At 34.6% G+C, this 17,015-nt stretch overlaps 1 protein-coding gene across 1 annotated transcript in view; it reads right to left on the bottom strand.

The window, feature by feature from the left end:
- Positions 1-17,015, bottom strand: part of LOC131842365 (rho GTPase-activating protein 7) — a 396,667-nt gene that overhangs the window by 239,094 nt on the left and 140,558 nt on the right. The window lies entirely within an intron of this gene.

Genomic DNA, 17,015 nt, shown 5'->3' with positions numbered 1-17,015 from the left:
AATGTCCAAAAATCGTCATTTTTATCACTGATCAACTATAGATCAAAATTATAACCCACTTCCAGATGACCTAGGAAGTTCAAATTTGGCATGCAGATAGGTAATTAGGTGAATATAATTAGGTCTAACTTGGCTAGTTTTCATATACGAAATATACTGTAGCCTTCGCAAGTTCTAAACATGTTACTTGTCGGTTCCTATTTTATTATTAGTAGTAACTAGCAATCGAAAGTAATAATTGGTATACGAGAACTGGCCAAGTTAGACCTTAGGCTACAGTATATTATCCTAAGTTATAAGAAGAAATGATATTATATATTGTTATAAATACATTTCAGGACAGACCATTGAACTTGGCACCCATTTAGATCTCATCTCTTTTGTCGTAGAAGTCAACAATCAAGGCATATATCATAGTATTAAACTCGGCTATCATTTCACATTTATGTTTTTGATGGGATATAACCTTATCTAGCTATCTAGCGTATATTGAATGCGTCTATATAATTTAGCTCTTAGGCATACATAGTGTTGGATTACAATCCAGTTCTGTACCGAACTACACGCTCCTAATTATATTATTATATTGACTGTAATCTATTTTGTATGCTAATAAATAAATAAATAAATAAAAAATCAATATAAAAATCACCGCTGTACCATTCCATTGGAAATAGCACAGCAGTGATTAACATACGCACAGTCCAGCCTGCCCGCAATCATGCGCAAGGATGCTGTTGGTACTGGCACGTACTCTCCGCACCAGGGATACTCATATGTATCTTTTCAATAAGTGAAACTCTCAATACGACATACATACATGTAATATATAAATTTCTTACATGTCAATTTTTGTAACAAAATGTGTTTCTTCCGAAACGGCTTGACTGAATCTCATGAAATTATATATGTATATGCAGGAGATCTCGGAAATTAAAATTTTTCATGCCTCTAAGTTACAAGAGTGGTCCATTTCAATTGATTATTTTTTGACAAAATATTTTATTTTATGTTTTATGATTACTTGATTAGACATTGACGACCTCGGTGTTCTAGCGGTCTAGCACACCGCTTTACGACCGATAGTCGCGGGTTCGATTCCTCGCACGGCACAAATATTTGTATTCATGAGTATGATTGTTTGTATCGGTCTGGGTGTTTCCTATGTATAGTATGTATGTATTTACAAAAAAATATATCTATGTATATGTATCAGTTATATAGTACCCATAACACAAGCTTTAGCTAACTTAAGTCGTAATACTATTTTATTCAAGATCTTTAGCCACAGCAACGCGTGGCCAGATCTGTGTACTATAATAATAACAAATAGTTACAATAAATACAGATTTTACGAGCCATCGATTCTTGGATCAAATGCGCTGTACGGTTATATAGATTTATATCCAATATTAATATTAGATCAAAGCTCGAATTGTTGACCATTATTACCGACTCGTATTTTAATATCTTTTCTATTTAAAGGAAAGTTGTAATTAAAATTCATGGACGTTGTCTTTAATTTATGATGTTGATCTTTGGAGGAGAAAAAGGAATTTTTAAGTGCTACCGACTGTGTAAAATTAAATATTATTTTAATATTCAATTTCGAAGTATCTCTTTATTTAAAATGTAAAGAATTAATTTTCCTATCCGTCGTTTTTACCTGTTTACGTTAACCTGCTGGGTATAAATGCTTAGGGAAAGATTTTGTCAATGAAAATAAATATACCATTAAGATTGTTATACCATATGGTATAAGCAGAAATAGAGTCAAATGTCAAAGTAACAAGCCCACATTTCGCTTAGAATAGAATAGAAAATTATTTATTCAAATAAACTTACATTGAAGCACTTTTGAATAGTCATCACATTTTTAATCTACCACTCATTCGGAAAGCTATCTCATCGCAAGAAGAATGAGCAAGAAACTTGCGTGTTGCTCTTTTAAATAATTTTATTGTTACTTTACATTTTTAACTTTAAGTGTGTGAATACAAACTACCTATAGCTCTAATTCCATTAAGTACTCAAATAGAAAAATTATTAAATATACAACCAACTGGTTAAACAATTAATAAGAGGAAATCAGTCATAGTGATTAGAGCAGACCAGTCCCTACTAGCAACAGTTAGAATGTATAATTACAACACTACCGGGGAAAAGAGAATTGTTAATAATGTGGATTAATAACGCCATTACTAACAATGTACCATGACAGGTTCACCTCGATGTGGTTCCCTCTGAAAACAATCGTTATTCAACAACAACAATAAACAATCGTTAATTCCTGGTGAATTTGACATAATCATATATATAAAATTCTCGTGTCACAGTTTTCGTTCCCATACTCCTCCGAAACGGCTTGACCGATTCTCATGAAATTTTATGAGCGTATTGAGTAGGTCTCAGAATCGGCCAACATCTATTTTTCATCCTCCTAAATGTTAGGTAGTCCACCCCTAATTTTTTTTTATATTAAGGCAAAACAACGTTTGCCGGGACAGCTAATGTCATATATAAAACAATATAGTTGTTATAAATAAACATAGATAATAAAAGAGATATCTAAAACAGTTTCCAACAGAGATATTTACATACGAGTGTATGTAGAGAAGAGCAAAGAAAAGGCACCGATATAGTAACAAATTTGTATTGACTTATGTCATATATAAAACAATATAGTTATTATAAATAATATATATAATAAAAAAGATATATAAAACATTTTCAACAGAGAAACACTGAATAAGTATATAGAAGTTGATGAGTTCGCTGCAACCGAGACCGTAGGTGTCCGGCTATAGTTAACTACAAAAACTTTATTGGATCTTGAGCAGCATGAAGCATGTGGGATGCTTCATACTGCTCAACATCCAATAAAATGCTTGTGATGACAGCGAAATGACGATTTTATAGCCATTTAGAATTTTATGTGACAAACACGAGACGACTTTCCACTCGTTTCACTTTCAATTAAATTCTATCACAATTTTTACTATCCACGCTCCATTCTGCTTAGCTATATTGAACTTTATGTCCACGATGTTAAGACCAATTAAAACGATGCAGTATATCTAATTTGATTTCACGCAGTTAATATTTCCGCTAAAGTTTTTACACCTGACTGTTATTGCCCATAATTTCAGCGGAATGACGGATGTGGTAAAAATAAGAGATATCTACACAAATAACTGATACTCGAGTCAAGATATATAATTAAGCACTAGATATAAATCTAGAGTAATTGTAACTATTCAGATAAATACAAAATTAAAGACGGTAGAAGTAAATAACGGTATGCTTGTAGTAATCAGCAAATGCAAATCTAAGTCGCAGCAAAAAGCTGTAATAGATGAGACTGTACCTCAGTTTCACCCATTACAGCAGACTTTTTACAGTCTACCCCTGGTACCCCAAGACGTAATATACAGACGAGACAAATAAATTTAAATTTAGAATTCGTATCAATGAAATGTTAATGGCGACCGGTGAATTGGCGCGAAAATTCTGATGACGCAATCAGTTCTATAACTAAATTTGAAAATTTGATTATGGAATGTCATAATTTAAATCATCCATTTGAAATTTTAACCCTTTGGGGCCACTGAGCATATAAAAATTATGACATAGAGTTGACACTACCCTTCTGAAAACGACACCTATATTCTATCTATGTAGTATCTACCCTAAACATATATTTCTCCGAAATAAACTTTAAAAAGTCGAATAAAGTAAATGAATCTGTATTATTGTAAACATGTACAACATTTATTTGAAAAGAATACGAGCTGAGTTCTTCTCATTTAGAAATGATTTCGAACTGACTGTAGATTTCACATATCATAGGAGTCTGTAATAGACCTACATGAATAAAGATATTTTGAATTAAGTAGTGAAATAGACTTTCGCAAAATAACACCCAATAGAAATAATCTTTATTCAAATAAACTCATTACAAGAACTTTTGAATAGTCATATTTTGATTCTACCACTCATTCGGAATGCAGATTCAAGACAAGAAGAACGAGCAAGAAACTTGTGTTTTGCTCTTTTTAATAGATGTTTTTTTTATATAATAATTACAGTATAACAAGTAAGAGGCGTGCGATAATCAACATAGAAATCGTTACGCACTCATTATTAGTGTAATAAAATAATATTGTCAGTGCTATGGATTTTAAGTATAAATATATACACAAAGGTGACTGACGTAGTGAACTATCAACGCACAGCCCAAACCACTGGACGGATCGGGCTGAAATTTGGCATGCAGGTAGATGTTATAACGTAGGCATCCGCTAAGAAAGGATTTTGATTAATTCTACCCCCAAAGGGATAAAATAGGGGATGAAAGTTTGTATGAAACTTTGTCAATTTTAAACCGATCAGGCTGAGACTTTGCATGCATAAAGCTACTATGACGTAGGCATCCCCTAAGAAAGGATTTTGATAAATTCCACCCCTAAGGGGATAAATTAACAAAGGCAAAAAAAGGGCAAAAGGTTTTTCTATAAAAACATTATTGTCGTTAACGAATTCTTCAATTTTATAGTAAGCTTTATGTAAGTTAGGCGTGTTTGGTTGTGCCAAAGTTGGCGTTCGATAAATTACATTGTGAAGGCGCCAACGCTATCTGTACGATGCCATTTGCCGTTTTATTGTGGAGATAGTTGTGAAATAGGAAGCGGTGGTGGTAACAGTAGCAGCGACATCAATACTCGTGAGTCAGTACTCAGTACGCACTCTCGTGTGGTACAAGTCATTAACTTACAGCGCACGCATCAAATACAATTATCGGCATTAATAAGGCTTAAGAAGGACTGTAAAAAGGGAAGTTATATAATAAACTAGCTTTTGCCCGCGGCTTCGCTTGCGTTAATTTATCCCCTTAGGAGTGGAATTTATTAAAATCCTTTCTTAGGGGATGCCTACGTCATAGTAGCTTTATGCATGCAAAGTCTCAGCCCGATCGGTTTAAAATTGACAAAGTTTCATACAAACTTTTATCCCTTTGGAGGTAGAATTAATCAAAATCCTCTCTTAGTCGATGCCTACGTCATAACATCTACCTGCATGCCAAATATCAGCCTGATCCGTCTAGTGGTTTGGGCTGTGCGTTGATAGATCACTATGTCAGTCAGTCAGTACCTTTGAGTTATATATATATTTAGACACGTGGTCTTAGTAACATTATAACATTCTCATGTGGTACAAGTCATTAACTTACAGCGCTTGTAACAAAGTTTATCAGCGTTATTGACCTATAATGACCAATTTCTAATAGTATCAAATATATTATTTTTTTCTCTCAAAATAAACTATCAACTAACGATTGGATATAAAATAATTAATTCATGTAGTAAGCATATTTTAGTCAGTTCCAGCGTGTAGCGATGAATTCCCTGTCGATGGCGAGCGGTGCGATTGTAAAACGTAGCCTCCTGTAACTTGCACCGCATGTTGGAAATTTATTTATTTGTGCCTCTCCCACACTGCCGCTACTCAGTTATTTTACAATACGATTTATTTTACGAAGATATCACCCGGCATTGTTCACGAATGATTTAACGGCAGCATTATGCAACATTGTAAACCAAATATTATGAAATAGAAATTGGAAGATTTAGATTGTGTTAGATTTGTATCGCCAGTGCTTTAATACGTATTGATGTTCACAGCAACTGTTCATCATCACTGATGATAATGTCCATCATTGTTTCAGATTGCGCCAAGTTGAAGAGGAAATGCCAGTATATAACCTATGTGGTTGTAGCCCACTCATGCATAAATGAAATATCTCCTTTGGAAAGTACACTCTATCCTGAGGAAATAAAATCCATCGCTACTAAGAATTTCCGATAGAACGAAGTTAAAAAAATGGCGAGCACAATAGATTTTTGTAGGTTAGTTTACTGCAGGGACAAATGTACTGCCAAAAAACCATCATCATAAAAAATCGTCATCTAGTAACAAACCCTACCAAAATACTTCAAAATTTCAAAATCATCATAATTTTGGGGATGGGAGATAGTTAGTATTTAGATGTAGTAGTAGTTAGGTCATCTTCAAGTGGTCCCTATCACCCTGATCTTATTCTTGTTAACACCTAGTGATCTCTGAAATGGCCGGATTGATTTTGACTGGACTTTCATTCGCAGATAGTTAATGTTATAAGGAATAAATTAGTCTAGAAGAATTTTTTATTATAATTCCTCGCGGTAGAAGTTGCACTTTAAAAAATATCGAGTTAAAGATTGTATAAAGTCATAGATGACTTCTTATTTGACTTATAATGACCTTCTTATTTCTGACTATTAACAAAATCTTACCTATTTCTACCACCCATGTTATACTAAAAATTTATTCATATTATTCATTTCTATTAATAATATAATAATAATCTCAGGACAATTCACACAGCGCCATCTAGACACAAATTAAGCTAACTAAAGCTTGTGTTATGGGTACTAGATAACTGATACACATACATATATATTTGTTTCGTAAATATATTGAAAATACCCAGACCGATACAAACAATCATACTCATGAATACAATTTGTTCCGTGCGAGGTATCGAACCCGCGATCATCGGATGTAAGGCTGTGTGCTAAGCTACCACTGAGCCGTAAAATTTCTATTGCCATGATATTACAGTAATATGTAATAAGAACCTGTTTATTTGTCTGTCCGGCTATCGGGCATCGGTGTGGGGCGTGAAAATTATATTGTTCCGATCTCTCACGCAGATTATATTGTTCTGTTCGAATTCGTGGCGCTGCACGTCCACCGTACAAAGTCAAGTTCACGGACCTTGAGGCCTGAGGCCTTGTGTAATAAAAATATTGCATAAGGTCTGAACTAGATTATATCATCATCGATTTATTGGACTATATATATCTATATGTTAAGTATACACAGTGAAATAAATAAAGTAAAGTAAAATAAATAAATAAAATAAAGAAATAATTTTATTGTAAAGACAGTACCTACAATTTTTTTTTACTGAAGTGTACTTGGTACAATTGCGACACTGAAGTGGTAATGGGCAAGGCACATAGCTCGTACGACAGATGGCCGTTGGGGCAGTAAAGTCCTCGAGTGGCGACCGCGGACCGGAAAACGTAGCGTGGGAAGGCCTCCAGCAAGGTGGACCGACGATCTGGTCAAGATCGCTGGAAGGCATTGGATGCGAGCTGCGCAGGACCGATCGTCGTGGAGATCTTTGGGGGAGGCCTATGTCCAGCAGTGGACATCTTCCGGGCTGCGATGATGATGATGTACTTTGTAGAGTCATTGGGTAGCTCTATCTTTACTATTAGCGTCACGAAACAGCTAGCTATGTATATTATGAAGCTGGACCCCTTTGTCTTAAGAATATTAATAAGATAAGATCTGGTTAGCTTGGGACTAGCTGTGAATTATACTGGGCTATTATTACAAATTACTTTTTTTTAATTACGCTGTGCCTTTATACTCAAGAAGGGTATATTAAGATTTCTTAAGGGTCGGCAACGCGCACGTAACACCTCTGGTGTTTCAGGCGTTCATAGTCTACGGTAACCTTTTACCATCAGATGGGCCGTATGCTAGTTTACCAGCTTAGTAGTATAAGAAAAAATACTCATCTATACATATAAATAAAATTTGAGTGTCTGTTTGTAATATTGAAATAACCGTTTCTTACTACATGCATATGAATGTAAGTGCAGTACATACACCAAAATAACATTTTTTACAATTTTTGTCTGTCTGTCTATCTGGTCCGGCTAATCTCTGAAATGGCTGGACCGATTTTGAGGAGACTTTTATTGCCAGGTAGCTGATGTAATAAGAAGTAACGTAGGCTACTTTTATTTTAGAAAAATAAAGTGAAACTCCATGCATACGAAGTCGCAGGTACAGCTAGTTTATATATAAAATTCGATCAAGTAACCACATGGTGGCAGGTCGAAATCATCACGCGATACACTGGCTATAAAATCAATTGGTCACATAAAATTAATAAAAGTAACACGAACCACATCGAAAGTTTAATAATCACCACATAACCACATACCATGTGTGGTCCTACCATTGAATACAAAACAAGCGGAATTAAGTTATTAAACGATGCAAATGAACCTGATATGGTAATGAAAGTTACACCGATCACTGCTATCAATAAACTGAAGTTTTCCATTGTAATCCCAGTGCTCATAACCACTTGGTTCAATGTTGTTTGGTTTATACATGTGAAACCGTTAGGACATGTATAAGGAAGAGTCGATTTTGGTAAGCAATTTCTTTGGTTACAGTTTATTTTATTAATAAATATCAGCTTAATGGAATATCGTTATTGTGAGGGAAAGAAAGAAAGAAAAATATTTTATTCAGTGGAATCTAAAGGAAAGATTGAAGGAAAGAGGAGAGGAAGACCAAGGCACAGTTACATAAAACAAATTAAAGATAGAAATGAAAAGAAGAGCATGATAGAAGATTGTGGAAAGTGGCAAGAGTAACTGACAAGAGCATCGCTCTTAAATTGTGAATGAATGAATGGATTGTACAAATTCAAATTCAAATTCAAAAATATCTTCATTCATGTAGGTCTATTACAGACTCTTATGATATGTAAAATCTACCGTCAGTTCGGAATGATTTCGAGATGAGAAGAACTGACAAGAAACTCAGCTTGTACATGTTTATAAAAACACAAATTCATTTATAAATTGACAAGAAACTCAGCTCGTATTTTTTTTTAAATGTTGTACATATTTACAATAATACATAGATACATTTAAATTCAAATTTGGAAGAATAGAGTGACCACCATCATATGCTATTGAAAAAAAAAGTAACAAAAAATCTAATCAGTGTTCGCAACCTGAACAGACCAGTCCCCAAAAGCAGCACCCGTTTACGAGTATGACGGATGAGTCAGCCATCATTGCACTCAACTATATTAGAGGGAGCACATCGACCCGATCCACACAAGCTTGTGTTATGGGTACTAGACAACTGATACAAATATATAGATAATTTTTTTTTCGTAAATACATGTATATTATACATAGAAAATACCCAGACCGATACAATCATACTTATGAATACAAATGTTTGTGCCGTGCGAGGAATCGAACCCGCGACCATCGGACGTAAAGCGGTGTGCTCGACCGCTAGACCACCGAGGTTGGCATATTATATAAGTATACTAGTTAGTCTAGTTCAGCTAAGATCTTGTAATTACGATTTGTCTACTCAGACCTTCAGTAAGACCCTGAACAAACATGGGATGACTTAATTAAATCTGCTTTGATGTCTCCATGCCGCCTAGTGATCTAAAATCGTTGAAAGTTCATATTAAATAGGTCTACATTGCTAGACATAATATATGGTAAAGAAAAAATTAATAGTATTATCTATATATTATCTATTTATATTATAAAATATACAGTTTATTAATTTCATTAATATTTATATACATATTAGTATAAAACTAGTATTTACATAACCTAATTGTACAACTAACTACAATAGTATTATCTTATATATAAAATTCTCGTGTCACAGTTTTCGTTCCCATACTCCTCCGAAACGGCTTGACCGATTCTCATGAAATTTTGTGAGCGTATTGAGTAGGTCTGAGAATCGGCCAACATCTATTTTTCATTCCCCTAAATGTTAGGGGTAGTCCACCCCAAATTTTTTTTTTATTTTAAGGCAAAACAACGTTTGCCGGACAGCTAGTTTTTTTTATATAATACATACGTAATTGTTTTTTTTTTCTAATGTAAACAAAACATATACATACAGAAATATATTTTTGTAGTTTTATATATTCACATTGTAACAACGATTTTTGATATTTTTTATATCTTAATCTTAATAATAATATTATAAACTCGAAAGTTTGTAAGTTTGTTACTCTTTCACGCAAAAACTACTGAACGGATTTTGATGAAACTTTACAGTAATATAGCCTATGCATCAGAATAACACATAGCCTATATTTTTATATTGAAATATATATATTAAATTTATAATTGAACAGCAAGTCCTATATATAATAGAAGCGGCTTCTATGTTAATTGTCGCACGCCTAATCCATGTTAATGTGAATTTACTTAGAACAAAGTTTAGTTAAAACAGCAACACGCAAGTTTCTTTTTTTTTTTATTGGATTGTTTGGGCTATTGTCAGATGTGTAGCACCTGTAGCACTGCGACCTACATAGATCTATTGTGCTCGCCCTTTTCAGAGTTCGCTACCTAGACCCGTCAGGGACAAGAATTGAAGGATATTCTTAGGAGCGATGGTTTTTATCTCCTCGGAAAAGAGTGTAAACTTTCCAAAGGAGATATTTCGTTTATGCATGAGTGGGCTACAACCACATAGGATGTGAAGCGGCGTTTCCTCTTCAGTTTGGCAAGTTTCTTGCTCGTTCTTCATGTGATGAATCTGCTTTCCAAATGAGCGGTAGAATAAAAAAATGTGACTATTTAAAAGTGCTTATTTTAAGTTTTCTTGAATAAAGATTATTTCTATTTCTATAAATAAGTTAAAATTATGTTATTGATGTTTATTATTTTAACTTTAGTCGGTGTAGTAGAGGGGGCTCTAATTAATTAATTTATTTAGTTAATTTATATATTCGATTATTATATTTTAGGTATAGCATATTTTTATATAAAACGTCCATACACAAGTAACTACCATTAAAAATATATTATTTTTTATTATTATATTGTAAGTACTGTATTTAAATATTCATTTAAATAAAAAGGTAATTTACGTTTCACATTTAATTCAGTCATCCCCGCCATTTTACAATACAGACTCAATCAACTGCACAGAGTATGTTACCAACTTCATAGACTATATGATTATATCAAATTCAAATTCAAAACTCATTTATTCATGTAGGACATTTTAGCCGCTTATGAACGTCAAATTTTTACATTCTAATTTTATTTTTTTTCCCTATCGTCCAGTTCGGTATAGATCCAATTGAGAAGAACTGGCAAGAAACTCAATTGAATTACTTTTTTTTTTAAAGCCAGTTTATTTACAATGTATATTTATATAGGTGTCTATGTCTAACATTAAATGAAAATTCAGTGCATGAACAACTATTGCCATGCACACTCGTCATTCAAGTAATCGTTTAGTGAGTAATAGGCTGAGTAATTTATTTAAGGGTAATTCCAACATATCCTTTGGTATTTTATTGTAATTTTTTATACCTATTCCCATAAAAGACCTATTAACTTTTTCTAAACGATACTTGGGGACAGCAAGTTTGTCTTTAAATCTAGTATTAATATTATGAATATTGCTGTTTTTTGGAAATAAGTCAAGATTTTTATGAACATATAGGATATTTGAATATATAAATTGAGAAGTAACGGTGAGAATATTTGCCTCTTTGAATTTCTCTCTTAATGAGTCACGACTCTTCATACAGTAGATCGCTCGAACGGCACGTTTTTGTAATATGAATATATTTTTAATTATTATTAATTTCCCCATAGTAATATTCCATAAGAAAGTAAACTATGAAAATAACTAAAATAGACCAATCTAGCAGTATCAGTATCAGTGTACTGTCTAACCTTCCACACGGCAAAAGCTGCTGAACTTAGTTTCGCTGCAAGGCTTTGAATTTGTGCACCCCATTGTGTTTTATCTTAGACATAGATTATACTTATCAGAAGCAAAACCCAAAAACACTGACAATTAAATATAAATTTGATATTATATACCGCCTAAATCGAAATGAATCTTTTAGTAGTCCACATATATAATGAAGATTTGTACTTCAGAGTGCATATACATACATACATACATATATAAAATAGAACCTTATCACTGGATCTGTAATTTGACTATATATACTACAATATTATTACATTTCTATTTCTTCTATTTCTTTAATAGACCTATATATGTATCTATATATGTGTAATAGACCTGTATAGATATTTTGAATTAATAATATTGATAAAAAAAAAAAAATTATCACACCAATCAGAAGCCACTCGCTGTCAGTCTACACAATCTTGGCTGATCTTTTTTTGCTGATGTTACGACAAATCGAGTCGGCGTAAGATAAAAGCGACCGCATACCGTCACAATTAGCGAGGAATCGACCGTCCGAACTAGGGTTGCCAAGCCCAAATTACTAAAATCAGGATTGAAAGTTGTAGGACAGATGACCGTTGGGGCAGTAAAGTCCTCGAGTGGCGACCGCGGACCGGAAGACGCAGCGTAGGAAGGCCTCCAGCAAGGTGGACCGACGATCTGGTCAAGATCGCTGGAAGGCTTTGGATGCGAGCAGCGCAGGACCGATCGTCGTGGAGATCTTTGTCCAGCAGTGGACGTCTTCCGGGCTGAGATAATGAAAGTTCAAAAAACCAGGAGTATCGACGACCTCGATGGTCTAGCGGTCGAGCACACCGCTTTACGTCCGATGGACGCGGGTTCGATTCCTCGCACGGCACAAACATTTGTATTCATAAGTGTGATTATTTGTATCGGTCTGGGTGTATTATATGTACAGTATGAATATATTTACAAAAAAAATCTACGTATTTGTATCAGTTATCTAGTACCGATAACACAAGCTTTAGCTAGCTTAACTTGGGTCTAGATGGCGCTGTGTGAATTGTCCTGAGATTATTATTATTATCCAGTTGAAAAACAGAATAGTGTTGCAATAGTAATATTAATATGTAGTAAAATTCAAGTAATTAATATAATCAGATATCCTGGGAAAACGGGACGGTTGGTAACTCTAGTCCAACCGTCATTACTAAACGATACTGTTGAAAACCAGAAATTAGGATACCCGCATCTCTTAAAAACCCAGGACGCTGACAAATAATTACTCAGGGCTTCCCAGGACACCACAAAAACTAGGACATGTCCTGGGAAAACGGGACGGTTGGTAACTCTAGTCCAACCGTCATTACTAAACGATACTGTTGAAAACCAGAAATTAGGATACCCGCATCTCTTAAAAACCCAGGACGCTGACAAATAATTACTCAGGACTTCCTAGGACACCACAAAAACTAGGACATGTCCTAGTAAAACGGGACAGTTGGCAACTCTAGTCCAACCGTCATTACTAAACGATACTGTTGAAAACCAGAAATTAGGATACCCGCATATTTTAAAAATCCAGGACGCTGACAAATAATTACTCAGGACTTTCCAGGACACCACAAAAACTAGGACATGTCCTAGTAAAACGGGACGGTTGGCAACTCTAGTCCAAACGTCATTACTAAACGATACTGTTGAAAACCAGAAATTAGGATACCCGCATCTCTTAAAAACCCAGGACGCTGACAAATAATTACTCAGGACTTCCTAGGACACCACAAAAACTAGGACATGTCCTAGTAAAACGGGACAGTTGGCAACTCTAGTCCAACCGTCATTACTAAACGATACTGTTGAAAACCAGAAATTAGGATACCCGCATATTTTAAAAACCCAGGACGCTGACAAATAATTACTCAGGACTTCCTAGGACACCACAAAAACTAGGACATGTCCTGGGAAAACGGGACGGTTGGTAACTCTAGTCCAAACGTCATTACTAAACGATACTGTTGAAAACCAGAAATTAGGATACCCGCATATTTTAAAAACCCAGGACGCTGACAAATAATTACTCAGGACTTCCTAGGACACCACAAAAACTAGGACATGTCCTCGGAAAACGGGACAGTTGGCAACTCTAGTCCAAACGTCATTACTAAACGTTTCTTGTTAATCGATAAAAAATGACATGGATGCGACGAGTTGAAAATTTGCCGTTATTATTTTAATTACTAATTAAGTCTTCATGACATATGTACAAAAGAACGGTAGGCAAAAAAAAACGGATGTGCTTAAGTGGTTATTAATATTATGAATAAATTATTTTGACGTTTGAATTAAGTTACAGTTTTTTTATGTTATTGGAGATACGTTTACCATCGGACGGGCCGTATGCCTGCTTGTCACCAAAGTAGTATAAAAAAAAAAGAAATAATATAACTTCTTAAAAGGCCGGCAATGCATTTGCAATTCTCCTAGTGTTGTGGGTGCTCATGGGCGGCGGTAATCACTTACCATCAGGTGAGCCGCAAGCTCGTCTCTTCCGCTAGGCTCAGTAGAGTATGAGGACTAGACAACTGATATATATTTAAATAAATACATAAAACATATAGAAAACATCCAGACATATACAAACAATTATAGTAATGAATACAAAATGTTTGTAGTGTGCGACGAAATGAATCCGCGACCGTCGGAAATAAGTCGATGTGCTATACCACTGGACCACCGGGGCCGTCTTATCGATTGTCTATTTAGTATATAGAAATCTCCGTGACTGAAAAACTAACGCTATATGCGGTCGTTTTTTTAAATATATTGTATACTAGCTACCCACCCCGGGTTCACACGGGTGTACATGTATTATGCATATAATCCTTCGCCTTGAATCACTCTATTTATTAATGAAAACCGCTTCAAAATCCGTTTTGTAGTTTTAAAGATTTAAGCATACATAAGGGACAGACAGCCTTTGTTTTATACTATATAATTATCCGTTGCGTAGTTTAAGAGACGTGGACATTGACACAAAAGGAAAGAGACAAACTGGAGCCTTTGAAATGTGGTATTGGAGAAGAATGGAAAGAATTAGCTGGAAAGATAAAATAAGGAATGAAGAAGTGCTTGAAAGGGTTAAAGAAAAGAGACAGATCATAGATATTATTGAGAATAGGCGGCGAAATGTTATGGCACTTGATACGACACGACGAACTAATTAATAACATTATTGAAGGAAAAATAGATGGAAAGAGAGGAAGGGGAAGACCGAGACACAGCTATATCAAGCAAGTTAAAGAAAAAGTTGGAGAAGTGTTGTATCAACAGCTAGAAAGACTGATAGAAGATCGTGGAAAGTGGCGGGAGCTCCACCGACAAGAGCACAGCTCTTAAATTATGAATAAATGAAGTTTAAGAGATCTAAGCGAACAGACAACGGCAGCGACTTAATTTTATATTATGTAAACATTTTCCTTTAGTAAACCATTGGCCCACTACACTATGGTTAAGTATTCCATACAGACCTGTATGGTGATAAAATAACATATAGGTGAAATTCTAGGCACATATTGACAGGGGCGGATCGTGAATTTGTAGGGCCCTGGGCTAAAAATTAGGGCCTACCTAATTATATTTGTATTTATAGCCTATGTGCTGATGATAAAGTTAGTGTTGGTTTGTCTTTTTTATTATTTATATGTTTAGATTCAGCTTGTCCTAAGACATAGGCCTCTTCTTAAAGGCACCATGTTCCTCTGTCCAACGCTGTCCTTCTCATTGTTGGTCCAGCCACTGCCCTTATGTCAACCTCCTACCTCTACTTCTGTCGCCCTTGTTTTCTTTTCTGTTCTCTTGGATACCATTCTAAAACATCCTTGGTCCATTTCTCTTCTCCTTCAAAATACTAAATGTTCCTCTGTCCAACGTTTTCCTTCTCCATGTTGGTCCAGCCACTGCTCTTATCTCATTCTCCCACCTCTTTTCCTGTCGCCCTTGTTTTCTTTTTTGTTCTCTTGCATACCAATCTAAGACAACCTTACTCGATTTCTCTTTCTTACTTTTTATTGCATGTTCTGTTCACTTCCATTTAAGTTTCTTACTAGTTTTGACTGCATCTGTCAATTTGGTTTTTTGTCTAATCACTTACCATCATTATGTTACACGAAACTGTTTGTTCATTCTATTAGCGTATTATTAGATAAAATGGTACAATTTGAGGCCACAACATACATCGGCCTCGGTTCAGCGGTTTAGCAGCTTTACTACCGATTGTCGCGGGTTCGATGAAAACATTTGTATTCATGAGTATGATTGTTTGTATCGGTCTATTTATACTCTATGTATATTAGGTATGTATTTACAAAAATATATATATAAGTTGTCTAGTACCCATAACACAAACTCTGCTTACTGTGGGACTAGATGGCGCTGTGTTAATTGTTCAGGGTAATTTATTTATTTATATTATTATGACTATATATGACCCGCGCAATTTCGTCTGCTTTTCATTTCCCTACCTTTTGCAATATTTTTCATTACAGCTCCGCTCCTATTAGTCGTAGCGTAATGTTATATAGCTTAAAGCTTTCCTCGACAAATGGGCTATCCAACACAAAAAAAAATTGAACTAGTAGTTCCTGAGATTAGCCCGTTTAGACGAACAAACTCTTCAGCTTTATAATATTAGTATACATTTGTATGGCATTGTATGAAGAATTTTATAATAAAATTGCTCGTAAATCAAACAGGCATGACAACTTCATTCGATGTTTTTCTTATAGACAGATGTGTTTCCATATCACATATAAATAATCGTCAACAGCGGCTGCGAACCCAATCAATTTGTAATCGATACATCGAATAATTTCCGAGTAGAAACGATACGTAACGACCGCGAGCGATCCGCCATCATTCATACATCGTTGATTCGTTAATCGACGCTTTCATCGAATCGCCCAAATTCGAATATTGTATCTTCTGTCTTAAGGCACCATTACACTGCGATAGAATAAATATGGCGATGAAATAATCTTTATTCAAATAAAGTACGTTTTCGGGAATATGTATTATTATTTTATTTTTTTTAAATTGACGCTATTGGTCATTATAATAATAATAATAATAATAATCTCAGGACAATTCACACAGAGCCATCTAGACTCAAGTTAAGCTAGCTAGAGCTTGTGTTATGGGTACTAGATAACTGATAATCCGTTGCGTAGTTTTAAAGATTTAAGCATACATAGGTACAGACAGCGACAGCGACTTTGTTTTTTTTTTTTGTTGTAATCATCTATGTATATTATGTATATATTTACAAAAAATATATATAACTATCTATTTATATCAGTTATCTAGTACCCATAATACAAGCTTTAGCTAACTTAACTTGGATCTAGATGACGCTGTATGTATTGTCCTTA

The sequence above is a fragment of the Achroia grisella genome, unplaced genomic scaffold (genome assembly GCF_030625045.1).
Source record: "Achroia grisella isolate CSIRO2021 unplaced genomic scaffold, CSIRO_AGI_Agris_v1 utg2167, whole genome shotgun sequence".
Lineage (NCBI taxonomy): Eukaryota > Metazoa > Arthropoda > Insecta > Lepidoptera > Pyralidae > Achroia > Achroia grisella.
Note: the sequence above shows the minus strand (reverse complement) of the source record. Positions and strands in the feature narration are given on the sequence as shown.